This window comes from Megascapheus bottae, chromosome 4, assembly GCF_031878675.1.
Source record: "Megascapheus bottae isolate mThoBot1 chromosome 4, mThoBot2.hap1, whole genome shotgun sequence".
Lineage (NCBI taxonomy): Eukaryota > Metazoa > Chordata > Mammalia > Rodentia > Geomyidae > Megascapheus > Megascapheus bottae.
In genome coordinates this window covers 32,968,755-32,987,935 of record NC_143512.1, presented here as the reverse complement: position 1 = coordinate 32,987,935, position 19,181 = coordinate 32,968,755, and the positions used below count along the sequence as shown (strand labels likewise).

The 19,181-nt window shown below is 36.5% G+C and overlaps 1 protein-coding gene across 10 annotated transcripts in view; it reads right to left on the bottom strand.

The window, feature by feature from the left end:
* Nucleotides 1-18,256, bottom strand: part of Mef2c (myocyte enhancer factor 2C) — a 158,949-nt gene extending 140,693 nt beyond the window's left edge. For 3 of the 10 annotated variants that reach the window (XM_090331650.1, XM_090331660.1, XM_090331657.1), the window contains exon 1: nt 17,514-17,692. The gene's annotated coding sequence lies outside the window, so the exon portion shown is untranslated. The other 7 variants (XM_090331652.1, XM_090331655.1, XM_090331661.1 and 4 more) reach the window with 4 other exon arrangements.
* Between the last annotated feature and the right edge of the window lie 925 nt (nt 18,257-19,181).

The window sequence follows — 19,181 nt, the reverse complement described above, 5'->3', positions numbered from 1 at the left end:
GTTCATCTCCAGAAGAACCAGAAAAAAAATCACATTTGAAAACTATTCTTCTTTCTTCTTTACAAAAGAAACAACTAGGTATAAGGCATCATTAAATAAGAGACTACCTTTCTCAAAAGACCTGACATTTCAAAGTGTTTCAAACATATTTGCAAATATTCAAGTTCTGTGAATTCTTGCTAAGAATAGTAAAGTTGTGCTGGTATTAGGGCTTAAACTCACGACCTCACACTCTTGCTCGGCTTTTCCACTCCATGGTGGCTCAAGTGGCAGGGTACGCTCTACCATTTGAACCTCAGCTTTACTACTGGATTATTATTTTTTTCTGGTTGATTAGAGATTAAAGGCTCACAGACTTTTCTGCCCAAACTAGCTTTGAACTTCAGTCCTCAAAACTAGGCATCCTGAGTAGTTAGGATTAGAGGGGTAAATTTTATTTTATTTTTTTCCAGTGAAATTTAGTATTCTTTTCATACTGTGAGCAATAAATAAAAGCTAAAGATTAGTGATGCAGAATAGTGGTAAGTAAGGTTGCCTATAAAGTTTGGTCTGACTTACAAGGATTCACATTGTAACAAAAATCAATGAATCTTGTGCTGGAGCTGTGATTCAGTGGTGTCTGCTTCACAAGTGAGAGGCCTTGTGTCCAAACTCCACTATTAGGAAAATCTGATTCTTACTGTTCTCCATGCCCATATGATATCTTCCTCAATACAGGTAATAATTAGCAAATCTAACGTACTATAATTAGCAAATTTAATGTACTATAATTCTTTCCTAGCACCACTGCTGGCAGGCTGTGGCCCAAGAAGTCTTTTTTTTTTTTAATTTAATTTTATTGTCAAAGTGAGGTATCGAGGGGATACAGTTACATACATAAGTTGAGTCACAGCTCCAGTTCTGGTTTTCCGGTGGTTAATTGGAGAATATCTCATGGACTTTCCTGCCCGAGCTGGCTTTGAACCACAATTCTCAGATCACAGCCTCCTGAGTAGCTACCACTACAGGTGTTAGCCATCACCTGGGCCAACCCAAGCAGTCTTATGCCAAGAACCATCAAAAACTAAGCAATTCAAGTACCCATGGCTTAATTAGAAAGTAATGTGACATGAAAAATCATGGATAAATTTAAATGTTAGGCAGGCCACAAGGGCTTATGCCTACAATTCCAGTTCTTGGGCAGTGGATATGGAAGGATAACTGTTCTAAGGTGGGCAGAAAGACTACATCTCAACAAACAAGATGGTGTGATGGTACAAGTCCATATTTCAGCTATGTGAGATGTTTAGGAGGATCATGTTCCAAGTACAACTTTAGGCAAAAAGCACAAGTCCTGTCAGAAAAACAACATATAACAGGTTAAAGGAGGGGCTCAACTGAAAGAGCATTTGTGTAACAAGCCTAAAGGCCCAAATTCACACACTCATATTGCCAAATGTGTGTGTGTGTGTGTGTGTGTGTGTGTGTGTGTGTGTGTAAGGAAAGGTGAACTCCAGAATTCTGAATTATCCTTTATGATTAATTATATATATTTGTGTTCATCATCACCATTAAAAAGTTACAAACTGAACTTATAACAAATATGTGTACATTATAGCATTTAAAAATGCTATCACTAGGGATTCTGCACTTTATAAGAACTAAGCAAACTTACAGTAATCACATAATTCAGCAATTAAATTGCATGCTGTGACAACAATCCCAATGAGTTTCAAATGTAAAATATCTCTTGCTCAAATAGGCATAATTGTCAACAAATATTTGTCAGATAAATTGTCAAACAAATATCATTTGTTTGTACTTGTCCTAGGGCTAGTTTGAACTTAAGGTCTGGGTACTGTCCTTTTCTTGTTTAAGGTTAACTAGAGCTACAGCTTTTCTTTTGTAATTAATTGGAGATAAGAGTCAGTTGAACTTTCCAATTGTGATCCTCAGATCTCAGCCTCCTGAGTGGCTAGGATTATAGGCATAAACCACAGGTGCCTGTCTTAAAAATAATCTTAATTTTTGTTGCATGAGTTGTCTCTGTGATATGTCACTGGTCTGATACATTATACCTTTACCTAAAGTACATATCAAAAATTGAGTGTAAAATCTAAAACTATTTCTTTAAAAAATATAGATATATAGATATATAGATATATGTGGGCCAGGAGTTTGGCCTAGTGTCAGAGTGCCTAGCATTCATGAAGACCTGGGTTCGATTCCTCAATACCATATACATAAAAAAGCAGAAGTGGTACTGTGGCTCAAGTGGTAGAACACTAGGCCTGAGGAAAAGCCCAAGGACAGTGCTCATGCCCTGAATTCGGTCCCCAGATCTGGGAAAAAACCCAAAATGTACATATATATCTCTATCTATCTATCTATCTATCTATCTATCTATCTATCTATCTATCTATCTATCTATCTATCCATCTATCTATCTTATCTAATTCCTTAATATGTTTTTCAACTGTATTTTAAATTTTAAACTTTTTACTTTCATTTGTTGTGCAGATACAGGGGCTTGAACTCAAGGACATGAGCACTTGCTTAGTTTTTGAATACAAGGTACCTGCTCTACCCATCCACTTCCTGATTTGCAATTTTGGTTCCTGTGAATTTTAAGCTTGAGTAAGGAAAGTTTGATGTTCTTGGACTGTGACTCAATATGCAAATCAAAAATATTTTTTAAAAACCATCACCTAGAATTAACATTTAAGAACCTTTAAAGCCTTCAATTCTGGGAGTGAGAAATATCTTGACATGTCCAGTAGGTATTAGCATATTCATATCTATGCTTACATATATACATCTACATATTATAATATTATAAGAATAGTGTTGAGATCATTGTTTTTATTATTTTTGAATAGTTGTTTCAAGTTAACATGTCTGTTTCTGCATGCAACTCATCTTGATCAGTGTCTCCCGGGCCAGTCATTCTGTCTCATCTATCCCATCTCCACCAGTCTGAAGTTTTCTAGGTTTATTTTCATGTATGTACATTGAGTGCTATGATTCTATACTTGCCCATCTTTTCTTTTTGTTTGTTGTGGGACTTGAACTCTTGGCCTGGGCAATTGTCTTTGGGCTCTTTGCTCAAGGCTACTGCCCTACCCTTTGAGTCACAGTGCCACTTTCGGTTTTCTGGTCATTGATTGGAGATAAGAGTCTCATGGACTTTTTAGTACCTGTCATGGCCTTGAACCATGATCCTCAGATCTTGAGCATCTAGAATTACAGGTGTGAGTCATCACTCTCAGCTTTTGCCCATCATTTCAATCTCCATTTGTCTAACCCCTTCCCTATGTCTCTACCCCTCTCAGATAAGACCTAGTTGGTCTTCCTAACATTGTTTCTTACACTATTAATCATTAAAAAATTAAAACTTCTGCTAAATAACTGAACTCAAATTTACAATTGTATGCAACTCCCATGACTCAAGTCCTGAAGAAGTTATCGTTAATGAAAAAGACAACCAAAACCTGATGCTTTTACTACTAAGATTAGTTTGTGGCAAATCAAGAAACCTTAATGAATAAAAATTGAGTTTAGAAATATTTACCTAGGATGCTTTAAAAAGATGAAATATAAAAAAGACTATGTCATAATATTTGATGAAAATCTGTTTATCAAGTTTCTCACTGCAGAACAAGAATGCATTCCATAGCTTAATTTTTTTTTGGCTCAACTTAATATAGTTGACTTAAGAATAACAATATAGTGGGGAGTTTGGCCTAGTGGTAGAGTGCTTGCCTAGCATGCATGAAGACCCAGATTTGATTCCTGGGTATCATATACATACAACAAGCTGTGGTGCTGTGGCTCAAGTAATAGAGCTCTAGCCTTGAGAAAGCCCAAGCTCAATGCTCAGGCCTTCAGTCAAGGCCCAGGACAGGAAAAAAATAGAATGACAGTATAATATTATCAGGTCAAACAGTTATATTTATGACCACACCCTAATAATTCTATCAGGAAAAAAGTAAACACGTTAAATGGCAAATGAGTAATGGTTAAATGAGTAGCAAAGTAGATTAAGTGTCTAATTTTGCAGAAAATTTCATATTTGGAAATTGGAACATTTTATAAAAAATCTTTAGTTAATTTTAAACAGTTCTATCTAAATCTGTTCTTAATTTTAACCATAATATATTTCCGCAGTAACTACATGTTTGCACTTTCAAGATTTTGCTTTATTGATTGATTGTTTGATTGATTGATGTTTGCCAGTCCTGGGGCTTGACCTTAGGGCCTGGGCTCTGTCCCTGAGCTTCTTTTGCTCAAGGCCAGCACTCTACCACTTGATTCATATCACCACTTCCAGCCTTTTCTGTTTGTTATTCAGGACTAAAACCCAGGGCTTCATGCATGATAGGCAAGCGCTCTACCACTAAGACACATTTCTAACCCTTAAAATTTTATTTTTTAATGGAAGTAAATAATTGGTCAGTGTTTAGAAGAAAGCTTATGGTCTGTTACAAAAGTTTCTTAGAAATCTCTTATAGGCTGAGTACCATAAAACTAGGGCAATGCATATATTCTCAGTTACTCTTTAAAAAAACCTGTAAAAGTGACTATAGTGGCATGTTCTGACACGTTCTTTTCAGAAACCGAACCCTGTTAGTGACAGCAGAACAGATTGTGTGCATCTGCTGGGAAAGAGCCAGATGACAGTGGAAAAACACACATGGGTACCTTGGCACAGCAAATAAAAAATGGAGGAAAAAAAGACCTGGAAGAGAAAGTGCTCAACTTTAATTGAAACATTCTTTCCAACATGATGAATAGCAGCCAACCACCTCTTGTAGCCTGTCAATTCTGCATATAAGAATGCATTCTAAAAGAGTCCTTTGTAAATTAGGGCTGGTTTTTTCTCCCTTAACACTAAATATTGACTCCAATTTGGGATTATTTCTATAAATGTATTGCAAATGTAATAAGTATGAGGGTAGAAAAAGATGCCACTCTACCACAGTCTGGTACATGAACACTAAACTTACACAAACCTTTCAGGGTTCAAGTCAAATTTCAAATATCAGGGTTTTTGAATTATGTGGATATTATATGGCCAAGTGCCAAGGAAGCCACAATTCAAATATCTTGCAAATGTGACTATTATAAATGGTGCTTGCACTCAATAGTGCTACAGTATTTCATTTTTCTGCTGATCAACCGCACTATTGTTTAAACAGTTGGCTCACTAGCAGAAGAGAGCCCCTACATAAAAACCAAATGTGTTTCTATAAATCATATCAGGAAGTTCTCTTGGATGCACTGATTACAATGAAAATTTATTCTATACAGTATACAATGCAAATTTTAAACTGGAGACAAAGTTGTTTAATAGATTAGTAGTGTGACTGAAGCAGCTGCAGTCAAAAAAAATTCTGGTGATTAACAGCCATTTTCCAGTAATCATAACCCTGGAAAGGCTACTAAGTAGGGGGAGGGGGTTGCAGATGGTAATAATTCTCTCAGCCCATGTGCCTTTGAGGGCTCCATCATCTTCATGCAGACTTATTATTATTATTATTATTTTTAAATTAAAGCTTTTAGAGGCATCCTTGATTGCAGTGTTGGGAGCTGTCCATGCTGTTTTACCACAGGAAAGTCCACTCTGCAAGCATTCCTTGTGCTGAACACTCTCTATCCAGGCATTGAAACAAGGTTAGAAAAGAAAGCTGAATTGCAAGGTGCACACCAGAAGATCATTACTCAGAAGCATGAGAACAATTTCAAGCAGTCACAACTCCCCAGGTTGCATAAACTGGGCAGGTCTAGTTCACATTATCTGTCATCCAAAATATGATTTTTTGGAGAAATTGAATACAAAGCTGAACAAAAAGTGATAAACAGTTTTTGACTCCAAGAACAATTCCCATTTCCATCCTCACTTTATTTAAATGTGTTTCTTTAGGATACCAAATGTAATTCTCAGGATATATTCTACATGACTGTTTTTTCTTTCCCCACCCTGAATGAAAATACCAAACTGAGTTCATCCTCTCAGTGTAGATGAATTTCCTAAGACTGGAAAAAATAATAGTAGGAATGCCTTACTTAACTTTTAACTATACTAATTTAACAAGCACTTTTTCTTTATATGTAAATATAACCCACTAATATATTTAGCAGTTTGTGTAAGTCAACTCCTATATAAAAGCATTTGTGAAGGAGTATAAAATGAGCAACTAATATTCATTCCTCAGGAACAAATATGCTCTGTACCTACAACCAAAATAACGTAGTGAGAAATAAATGAAGTAGGAAATACTGATTGTTTTCAAAAAGCTTTAGAATTTTTCGTAAGAGCTATTTTCACAGCTTACTAGCTCTATGTGTATCAAAACAGTTCCTCAATTATTATTGTTAGACAATATTTTATGGAATTGAGAGCTTTCAGCAAATAAATTCTTAAACTCTTGAATGAAATCATTTTGTCTCTGTGGATCCCTTTCTGAGTCTAAATCCAGTATTTAGTACCATCTGATCTGTGAAAGGTTTTGATTTTCTTGGAAAAAGGTAGATTGCACTTAGCAATCATTAGAATTGACCTAACATCGGAACTAGAAATGTGTCCTGAAAGCAAACCAACTGTAATATTCTTTTAAAAAATTTCAAGTAATTATCCCACCAAGATTTCTAAGTGATTATTTGATCATAGGATTAAAATGTAACGTGCTGTTATGATGATAATAATTACTGAACACTTACTGTATATCTGTATTGTGCTTTTACATGTATTTAATCTTCATAAAAACCCCAAGAGGTAGATGCTGTCATTTCCCCCATTTTACAGATACTGGAACTGAGGTTTCCTGATGATTAAGTAACCAGCTTAAAACCTCTAATGTTCCAGAAAATGGAAAATGGGAAATGGGAAGACAGCCTTTGAACTCAGTTTTGGCTGTTCTTCACAGTCATTACCCACTACTGTTTATGAGTTGGTTTACTAACAGCACATGTGCATATTCAAACAGCTGAAGTTAAGGGCTGGGTATGTAGCTTAAGTGGTAGAGTGCTTGCCTAGCATGCATGAAACCCTGGGTTTGATTCCTCACTATGACATAAGAAGAAAAAGCCAGAAGTGGTGCTGTGGTTCAAGTGGTAGAACACTAGCCTTCAGAGGCTCGAAGACAGAGGCCAGGCCTTGAGTTCAAGACCCAGGTCTGGCAAAAAAAGAAAAAAGAAAAAGAAAAGAAAAGAAAAAAAAAGCTGCAGTTAAGATGGCAATAGAGCCTTCAACTCTTTGATTTTTCTCTTGTGGTCGTCCTCATCCTCTCATGATTTCCATTTCTGTTGTCCTCTATGTGTTTCCACCTACATTCTCCATTTCACACACACACACACACACACACACACACACACACACACACAGTTTTAAGTCACACACTCCATAGAACATTATGAAAGCATTCAGCTTGACCCAAAACCATCAGCTTGTCCCACAACCATGCCACCTTCTGGGAGTCCATGGCGCTGTGCAATTTGCCATGATATATGGTTCACTGTCTCTAAAGATGTTGTTAGTTACCGAAAAGACACTATTCTGTAAACCTTGCTCTTCCAAGATCACTTCCCGGAGCTTTTTCATGACCTGGCATCAGTTTGAGTTGAGACACGTAGGTCTCTTATGCCTAAGAAGATAATTTAACACCTTAAACAATTCTATGATCTCACATACATAGTCAAAGCAAGTTAAAAGTGTCCTTGCTTTCACAATACCAAATACATGTACTTTACAGCAAGAAGAGAGCTTAGACGGAAGAGAATCCAAAAACAATAAAAACGGAAAAAAAGGGGTGAAGTCCAGAATTCTTTGATTTTTTTTGATTTATAAAATGAGACAAGAATAGAGAAGACTCTTAATACTCATTCTCACTCAAGCAAGTCAAATAGTCCTAGAAGGGTTATTATGGAATTATTTGAGGCACAAGACTGTAAGGAACAAACATGCTACCTTTTAGAAATCTATTCAAATTATGGAAATTTGCTCTGTGTATATGGGAGAGGAAAAAAAATTCAAACATAAAAGAAAGAAGGATGTAGCCAAAATTATTTTCTTAACTTATAGCCTATTACACACTCCACGTGGGATTCCAATAAATCAAACAAATGAAGACACAGATACATTTTTTTCTAGTAACCAAAAGTATTAGCTCTAATTTAATTAGGACAGATAATCCAGACTGTTTTAGGTCTTGATTTATACCTCTTAAACGTAATTAATAAAGCAACAAAATAAGGGTAAAATACCTACTTTCTGTACAATACTAAAAGACCACCCAACAACTTTGTACTTCTCTAACATGGAGGAATATCAGGTTTCCACAAAGGAGTCATTGTAATGTATTGGCTATCACCATTTACAATTTCTGATATTCCTGTCCAGAGATTTACTTATTAGGTGAATTTTCAAGAGACTCATATTTTATGCAGGTAAAGTGTTGTAATACTTAAATATCAAGATAGTGTACTTTCTCTTTGATATTTTTTATCCAGTACATATACTTAACAGTTGAAACTTGAATGTTTATCAAGGAATGGTGATATCAATTATCCTACTCCTGTAAGAAACCTTGATACATAAGGCCATATAGTATGAAGCTAATTGAAAAGACCTCCAGGATATTGAAACAAAAGCCATACAATGAATGATTGTTGTCCTTAATGTACTATGTTATCTCTCTCATCTCTTTTGCTGTCCCTTGGTTATCTCATATTGTTACAGTATCTCACTTTGTTATCTGATATATTGGATTTATTTGTATTTGGTTATTTGAAATTGGATAGGGAAGGGGGGAAAACCAAGACGGGGAAGGGGGTGGAGGAGAGGGTAATGGGGACCAAGACATGTGAAAGGGTATCAATATATGTGAATTAATGCACCTTCTATCTGGCAAATATCATGTAACCCTTTTATTAATTACAATAAAAAAAGAAAAAAAAAGAAAATTTCAAGAAAATAGTAAGTGCCATGCGACATTTAAAATTACAATATAGTTTAAAATTAAAGGATAGTTTAAATCAGAACTTTTGAATAGAATGTGTAATTTTACAAAATGGAAATAAAATGTTATTGGCTCCATTGCATTAATATATGCAAACATTTCAGTATTTTGTTCTCCCTTGCTAATGGTCCTTCAAGGGTGCCATGTGCAAGGAACTTGCTAAAACACCTAGAGCAAGAATATGACATTATGATCACATTCTTATGAGTTGTCTTTTACATTTTTAAGGTTTATGTTATATTCATTTTGTGGAACATATGCATCCACAAAGAAGTAGTTGCTTGACATTTAAATGAAATTAAAATTACCTATTTTGAAGAAAAATTAAATTATATTTCACTGTTGGCCTGATTTGGTAAATTTAAAATAGGCAGTTAATAATTGGTTTAGGAGGCTTCTGACTAAACTAACATTTATACCTTGTTCATTCACTGTTAAATCAATAATCTAATTCAAAAATAAAATTGGAATAAATATTTACTATGTAATAACACGTTCTCCTGAAGGGTCCCATTTAATACATTTCCATAGGTGAGTTTTAGAAAGGTGTGCTGGCAAAAATCTGATTATATCTCTTTCAAATGAGAATTCTGCTCCTGATTGAAAGAAGCCATGGCAGGGAGGTATAATTTTTCATAAAATTAAAAAAATTACACTGGTAGCATTTGAAAATATAACTTGGTCATTAAAAGCTACTTTTAAACATTTCCCCTCTTTATATTTAAAAGAGAAGTGTAAGTTTTTAGGCCACAGTTTCAAATGCAAGGAATGCGAATCCACATTATTTTAGAAGTTAATTTACCCTGCATAGTGCCTCCATGGCACCTTTCAAAAGAGCTTAAACCAAATCTGAAAGATAACGCCAATACTTTTTCTCTTTCTCTTCTGTATTTTGACCTAATAGTCACTAAAAGTGTGAATGTTTATCAACAATCATGACTACAGCACCACTTATTATTATGTTAGAATATTGTTGCTTCTCGACTTTAATTTGCATCATAAAATTATCTAATCCATCTAGAACATAATGCACAGACTCCATTGAAAAGAAATCATTATGTGTCTTTTTTAAATTTTTATTTTATTTTTTTGTCAAACGAAGGAAAGTTTGAAAAGGGGATATCTGATTGGGCCTCCACGTACTGGGGTAGGAGGTCTCATATTCCCTTTCATACTTATTGTTTCCTGCATTCTAAACTGTTAGGTGGGAAATTTAAAAAAAACAAACAAACAGAAAGGAGGAACCATACTGAATCCCACGTGCAGTTAATGTCAGTGATTTAATAAGCAGAACTTTTTAGTTAAGGAAGGGAAACATTATGCTTTTCCTTTCCCAAAGCTACATTTCAGGAAGAGGGCCTTCATAGCTCCAAAGGCTACGTAGGGGGAAAAAGGGACATTGCTTAGAGTTGAAATCACTCTCAGACAGAAGAAGGGAAGTTTATGATGTGGCGCTGTGCACTGGTTCTGGGCTGTAGCCAGGAAGTTTTCATTTTGTAGCCCTGCTGCCAGTACCTGCCCTGCATAGTCAAGAATAAAAATACACCAGCATTCTACCTCAGAAACTGGGGATGTTACAAGGAATTAAAAGAGTTTGTTTTTCTTTCTTTATCCTGAGTGTAATTACTGTTTTTTAAAAAAGAAAGAGCTGAAACTATAGTAACTGGGGGTTTTTTTATTTTCTCATTTTAAACTCCTCACACTACCTTCCCACAAAGCCATTTAAGTTAAATGGTGCATTTACAGACTCACCTACATGAAGGATATAACTTAAAACATCTGCTTAGACACATACGTTCTATTCTGGTATAAAAAGTGTGGCAAAATTGTTTAAAATATAGGGCCATTATATTCTTAAAATATGTGTTCTTCAGTGTGTGTGTTCATTCATTAAAGAGAACTTGGACCTCAATTAAGCAGTCGGTCCTATAAAGGTTCCTTGTGTGACCATGATTTCTAAAAATAAATGCCCCTGTGAAGATTTCTGCTAAATAATCACATCTTCAAAATTACTTCAAAGAAATATCATTCCCTCATGTTGCATTAAGAAGTAACAACATCTCTCCCTAGTAAGACTTGGCTAACCTCCTTCTTATAGAAAGTCTAGAATTAATTAGAAGATAAAAGAATTAACAGTCAAGTTTTTTTTTCTGTCAAGTAGTAAGTCAGTCTCCTTATAAGTCAGTGTCCTGACTTATTCATGTTATTGAATCTATTTTCTAATTTTGTAAATGAATAAGAAAATCTTAGCTAAGAATGCAATCGCTTGCTCTTCTACTACTGTGTTGAAAAAAAAAAACACGTGTGGATAAAGCAAAGGCAGAGGTGGTTAGGGCTGTTTTTAAAGATACGTTCGGGCAAAGAATCATAACTACTACTTTAAAATACAATATGCTAGAGACCATTGGTATAAAAGTTCTTCGTGCACATCTTATCTATGACAACAGGATACAGGGGGAAAACCAGACGATGCTCAGGATGCTACTTGGAAAAAACAGGTCTCAAGTTTAAGGTGCCTTATTTAAATTATCCCTTGAAGAATTGCACGCTCATTTTACATGAATTGAAATACTTGCAGGATGGACACAATTGTGTCATTTATTTAAAATCTGCAGCAGTGAAAAATTTAAAAAGTCTCCAAAATGTCTACATCGCCAAAGAATAATGATTCCTATAGAATCTGCCTGTAGGAAATGTAGTATCTATACTTATCATTACGCCTCCCATTTTCTTTACAACACTCTCAAGTGATTCTCTTCAAGTATACTGTGAACTTTGTTTACACTGATCATATTTAAAAACAAAGACAAATTTAATTTGGGCAATCAAATGACAATGAAGAATAAATACATCACTGGGATGCTTAATGATGGCTCTTCACATTATGGAATGATACTAAACCATGTATTCACAGAACTAGCACAGATTCCATCTTTAATAGGAATATACTTTTACTTTTTTCAGCAAATACCAAGGAAATGTGGGACAAGACTTTATTGGATAATCTTTCCTATAATCTTATTTTTACAATACTACTCATTATAAAATGTTTTTCGTGTACAGATGAAAACGATTAATATAAAATCATTAGTGCTTTCTCCACAGTCTTAAAAGAGACAGGAAGGGAATGATGGCTCCTAGAAGCTTTGATTTCTTTATGCCTCAGTGCTGTATGTAAATAGTAGCAACTGTTACATGGTAGCATTGAGTTAGATCCATATTATTTGAGTGTACTATTTAGTTATTGTATTCATGAGTATTAAAATATTACAAACTATTACAAAATTTTGTGGCTCTTTCTCAGCATTTAATAAGATTATCAATAAGAGCTGCCTTCTGGAAAACACATTGACAGGTCTTTTTTTGCACACAAACTACAGTAGATCATTACAAGTTATTTCCTTTCTCATGCTGCTATTCTCTTCATACTGCATATTTTCTTCAGCTCTCCAAAGGAAGAAATGTGGCTCTTGTGGGAAAGGCCCACCCCTTTCTACATGTTTGCTTCCCTGAACGAGAAGGGAACACACCCCCTTACATTCTTTGAAATGTGTCCAAGTACGAAGCATAATAACACTGTATCATTGATCAAATTAGAAAAATTAAGTGATAGTCAAATTAATGTTAATGAACATTTTTCACTGAGAGACCTAAAAGACACCTGTATGTAACAGCAGTGAACTACATTCTGTCTAGCCTCTATATTCTGATGCTTAGAATATTTGTGTTAATGGAAGAAAGTCATGAATCTTTGTGGCATGTGTGTGCTCTTTGACATCTCAGGAGGAAATCAGTAAATGTTAAAGAATTTCAACTACATCTTTTAAATTAAAGATCTATTAGGAGAATGCTCCTCCTTTTCCTAAGAATATAAAAAGAAAATAATATTTGTAAACTAAAGTATCCAAATTCCTAAGTAAAATCAGACACCTACTCAAAAATTACAAACCTGCAAGAAATATCACAGGTCTCTCCTTGTCATTCTAATGTCAGAAAACTTACACTGAAGTTAATGTCTACTAATTTCTATCTCTTGAAATTAATCTGCTAAGCACAAGAAAATGTATTTTAATAAGGCATCCTTTCCTTTTATAGAATTGTATATGCCCTAACCAACTTTTTCTTTTGTTATTTTTCAAATAAACTAATGGACTCGAATTTGTGGCATTTGGGTGCTTATCTTTCCTTTTGTTTTTGCAATTCTCTTCTCCTTTATTTGCTAATGTAAACAAAGTAAGCAACATTTGACATCTCTTAACCTACTTTTTAGGATTTAAGTGAGGTCTTTATTCCCTTTGCCACTTATTAGGCATTTTAGCTATGTAATTTCCAGGCCTACAAAATGGAAGCTCGGCTATTTTGCTTATGTTTTCCCTTGGAGGGAGAGTGAGGATATACAGGGAATATATAAATTGGAACTGAAGGTAATAAAGTTATTAAAACTTAGTAAGATATTGTTATGGTCAAAGAAAATCTGCGTGTGTCACAAATTCACATGGATGAAACATCTCATTCACTAAAATCTCCTATCTTAGTATAATAATACACAGAAAATTAAACACATAAATATTAATTTTATGTATCACAGAACACGTAGGCAATGAAAATGAAATGTTTACATTTATGGGTGACTCATTAGTGTTTTATTGTGTGAAACACTAGGAGGCATCAGTTGGGTAAAAAAAAGGCTTCAATTTTAGAGAAAGCAAGAGAATACTGAAGAATTGGATGTATAAGAAGTTGGAGTTTTCAAAAATGTCATTCTGTGAAACAAAAGTTGATTCTCTGAAATTAACCTTTACACATCATGGTTTGTGGTAAAGAAGGATTTTTATCTAAAATTCATATAATATGCAAATACACACAGTGAATTTCACCAGTGAACACCTATCAAGCTATATTTCATATGGACAGATTCATGATATCGTAAATAAATATTTTCACAAAGACTACAATTGGTAATAGAACTACCTAACAGGCATATACTATTATGCATTTTCTGCCCAATTACTCAAAACTACAAGGCTGTTTTATTTCTGGCAAATTCTGCTTTGTATGCTTTACCATGCTCCTGAGCATGTCCAATGAGTTTATGATAACCACTGCATATAAGCAGACAACTTGAAATCTGTTCATAAAGAAGTGATGGAACTTAAATTTTAAGCAAGGGAGAAACACATAAAGAACACATTTTCTCTCACTGCACTACTGGAAGTCTATTATTTGAACACTGAGTTTTCCACTGTTTGAATGGCTCTTCATAATGATGAAGCAACAGGGTCGTTGTACACTTATCTAGCAATCATTTGAAATCGGAGTGCCTGGCCAGTCCTCGACACTCAGCTTTTATCTTTGACCTATCAGAATGACACGTGAACTGTGTAATCTGCCTTTTGTAAAGTGTACAGACTCCGTTGTCGCTCCTGGTTTTGTGAATCGTCCCTGTAATCTGGTTTGATTTCCTAAAGGTGACAGATCTCAATGAACAGTCAAGCTTAACCCACTGCAGGACAGTCCATATATCCATGAGATTGAGGTGCAGTGTTAAGGATGGTATCATAATCATCCCTCCTTGCACATGTAGCACACTCACTAAGTATCAGTCGCTAAGGCCTTTCACTGTGTCTTCACCATATGTGTAAAAAGAATGTGTACATCTTCAGATATTAACTAGGAAGGAATTTTTCTCAGAAAAATGAGTTTTTGTAAACATATAACATTTTATTAATACTTTTCTTAAGTACATTCCATGATCTGTAATTGCAGATTGAATTCTTTCATGGTTCTTTCACTCATGCCCTGGGAACCACGGTTCTCTGGTTAATAACTATTTCTTTGTAGTTTTGTAGTGTAAGTATTACTGCACATATATTTACCCCAATTTGTCACTTTCTGAGATTTCAGGGACTCAATATGTACTGCACGGACAATTGGGAAATAAAACCACAAAGTATACTACAATAAACAGAAGAAAGTTTTAAAGATGATGCTAACATATGCAAAGGAGTTATTTAGTGCAGTTTAGTATAAAAGAAAGTTGAATACAACATACTGTTTATTAGAAAGATACAGCTGTAGGCTTAAGCAATTTATTGATTCAGTAAACTGGGGACCGAGAGAAAATTAATAAATAGTTTCAAAATATATATCATAATACTTCTTCAGGATTTAATTTTGAATCATTATAGACAAAGCTCCATTCCATACTGGAATGAACCATTTTTCTAAAATTTTTCAAAATAAACCAGTTTACAAAGAAAAATAAAGGTAGTACAATAAATCCTTTCAATTTAAATTTTGTGTATTTAATACTAATGTGGTTGCATTGAGAAAAGTTAACACTTGTGATTATATACTTTGCAACTATGACTACCTCTGGAAAGGTAGAAAATGACTTCTTATTTGTTATTCAAGCCAATGTTAATAAAAATTATATTCAATAAGAGCTGCATCTCAATATTTATTATTTTTCATTGTGTAATTTCAGAGCAAGCATGTTGCAGCAGCACAAATATGCAAACATCTGACAACTGTGTTCATTTTATTAATAAAGAGTAGATTTTAAAAAAATTACTGCAAAAAGTATAAATAATTAGCAGCTAATGTCTCCTTGACTGAGGAATCAAATTTTAAACAACTTTTATTTAAAGTGTGTTTTGATGAAAAATTTTAAAATTGAGTTAGTATTATAAGACATAGTTAAATACATTTTCCTACAAATAGGAAAAAATTTCTCACAGACTTAAAAGATTTTTTTCTTCCTCCTGAGATAAGGTGTTAAGTAGGGATATCTCATTTTATCTATCTAATAATGAATCCATTTGCGTAAGAACTGCTGCTTCTATCTTAATAAATAATTTAGCGTACGTACTAGAAGACAATAACATATACTAACTGCATTTTGATTCATCCTGAACATTTTAAGGACTAGCCACAAGTAGTAATATTTAAGAAATTCAATTAGATACTTTTGTTTCAAATGGGAGATTTCTGGCCTACTTAAAGCTTAAAAAATCCATATGCAATAGGTTAAACAAGGCTCACAGGTGGTCACATTTCCATATCCTAGCAGTCCTCTAAGGAATGAAGTTTATAAGATCTACATAGATATATTTTCTCTGTGATCACTATTTTATTGCAAGGTGCCAGTGAAAAGTCTGGTCACTTGTGGACTGGTAGATGGATATGGCTGGAGTTGCCTTTCCAGCACTTAGAAAATGTATGCAGGACTTAAGCATTTCATAAGACAGGTACTATTACAGTTAGTATCAGATTAACAATAGTAAAATGCACTTTGTGTCAAAGCAGTTCTCCACTGAGGACTGGGTATAAAGAACTGGCAGAGAGCCTGATTCTACTTATTATATTGTCAGCATTTACATAGAAAGTATTTTATACAAAAGATTCCCATTCCTAAACCGTGAAGAAGAAGAAGAAGAAGAGGAAAAAGGCTTTTCCTGAGGAAAGATAACTACGGGACCTAGATAACTCAGAAATAAATAACTCAGATATATAAGATTTTCAGATTTAATAGCCATGTTCTGGGAAAGTAATAAGATTAGCACTGAATTCAAATTCTTGTACCATGTGTACTAGTACAATAAACAATGTGTTGTGCCTGAATATACTTCCTTCATTCCCAACTTTATCACTGAGTTTGGTAACTTTCATCCAAAGTCCAAACAGAAGGCAATCTAAGTCAATTAACATTGTTTGTTTTTTAAAGAGTCATGTATTTGACTTGATCTATAAACAACAATGCCAGTGCTGAAATCTAAACATGAATTGTGAAATGTATAGACTACTGAGGCCAGGGTTATTTTTTTGTCCACACCAATTAAGAAGCCCTCCATCAAGCCAACACTTTGGTGAGGAAAGAAGATGCACAAAGGTAGACTCTGACAGACAGCCATGCTGCAGCTCAAACTAATCCCAAGAATTAAGAATTAGGGGCTCAGAAGCCTAACCCAGGGCAAATCAGTCTTGGGGTGGGGGGACCCCTGGGAACCTCTTTCAACCATGAACTGTGAATCTTAAGACATCTATTTCAAGGTCACAGAACATACTGTGAAAAATTAAAAGCCATCAAGGCTCCATACACTCCCCACCGTATCAAACATGCTAATGACGTGAACTAAACTTCATGAAACTTTAAACACACTATGTGACAGGCACCAGTCAGGAGTGATTTCAATAACTGATGGCAAACGGATAAGACTGCCTAAAAAGTTACTTTTAGCAACACACAAGGAAATCGTGGAATCTTAGGAAAAAGAATGCACAACGTGCCCCAACTTCAGCCTTCAAAAAAAAAAAAAAAGGCACAAGGATGGACCCGGTGCCATGGAACATACTGAGGCAGCTTTCAGAGACAATGCCCTGGCTATTTCTATTTTTACCGAGAAATGTCAGAGGTACTTACATGAAGGAAGACCCGACCAGATTAGTCCTTGGGATTATTTTCCTTTCTTAAGAGAAAGGGAGAAAGAGAGAGAGGAAAAATAAAAAAATCTTTACTTTGTCCAGCCTTGAAGTGCTTCTCCACCTGATTCAAACATGCAGTCACGGCGACCCACACAGAACCTTCAAAGTCAATCCAATAGCAGCCCGAAGATGTCTGGGTGTACGCGTGTGCTGAAGTGTCTGTGACTGCGAGCAGAGCAAGCAGAGAGAGCTGGAGACGATGTATGCCTGTGCGCGCGCGCGTGCGGGATGAGCGCGCGCGGAGGTGGGGAGGCGCGCGCGGGGCCGCGCATTCGCGCGCACCCGGCCCGCTCGGAAGAGGAGGAGGAGGAGGAAGAGGAGGAGGAGAAGGACGAAGGGAAGAAGGAGGAGGAGGAGGAAGAAGAGGAGGAGGAGAAAGTGGCTCTCTGCAGCGGGTCGGATTAAAAGTAACCAGACTCGTCCAGAAAACTGCGTCCAGGAAGGAAGTGACAGAAGACGAATGGGAAAAGGAGAGCAGCTCACAGCCTTTGAAACATCGCGTAAAAAAAAAAAAAAAAAGACCTGGGGGGGGGGGGCGGGAGGCGGAGGGAGAGATGCCAGGGTACTGGGCGGAGAGGCGGGGGTGGCCAGGCAAACTGAGCTTTCAGGGTTGGAGTTCCGAAGCTGCACGTCCGCTGAAGCGTCTTTCCCCTTCCACCCCCCACCCCGCTTTATTTGATCTTGTTCTTGCCTTGGCCTCACGTTGCCTTTTCCCCTCCGACTCCCTCTCTCGGTCTCTCTCTCTCCTGTCTACAATCCCAAGCCGTCGTCCTCCCCCCCCCTCTCTCTCTCTCTCTCTCTCTCTCTCTCTCTCTCTCTCTCTCTCTCTCTCTCTCTCTCTCTCTCTCTCTCTCTCTCTCTCTCTCTCTCTCTCTCTCTCCTCGCGAGCTGGAGAAATCACCAGTTTCACTCTTGCAAAAGGGGGGCGGGGACTAGACCTCCGAGCATTTTTAATAAAACAAACATACAGCAGCTCCCTCCTCTCCCCCTTCCAGTCTCAACTAGATTGATAAATTACTCCACTACACTACTTTAATTATGTATATGGTATGCAGAATAAATCACTGAACATCAGTACCTCAATCAAGCACTTTTAAATGATAATTGCATCTTGGGTGAATCAATCTCCCCATTCCTGACATTTTGCTAATTTTAGTTTTACGGTGGGGTAATGGCACATGCCATAACGCAAACCTAATGACAATTCTTTATTGCACGGGAGGGAAGACAACACGGTGAGCGGGCGGCGGGGCTCCCGGCTTCTCTTCCCCCGGCGCCACCGCCGAGGACGCTCGGAGAGAGCCCAGGTCCCCGGCGGGCGGCCGCGCGCGCGCTCCCCCGAGGACGCAGCCGCCAGCCAGCCAGCCAGCCAGCTGGAAAGTCCTGCAAAAGTCGGGATCTTTCCTTTGACCAATCGGAGCGCGACCCTAACCACGGCTCGGTGACTTCCCCCCTCCCGCTCCGGATTCGCCGGGGCTACTCCAGTCTTCCGCCGGTCGGTGCGCGCTGCTCCTACTCACGCGTAAAAGGCACGGTCCGGGATGCCTTGCAGCGCTCGACTCCAGCGTGCTTTTCCTGAGGAACACGCGGTTTCCAACCCTGAGAGCTTGGAGGGTTAGGAAGGGAGCCGGAAGGCTTCTCGAACGTTAGTTGTATGCGAAAGAATACGAGAATCACTAGGGTTTTTGTTGTTGTTATTAT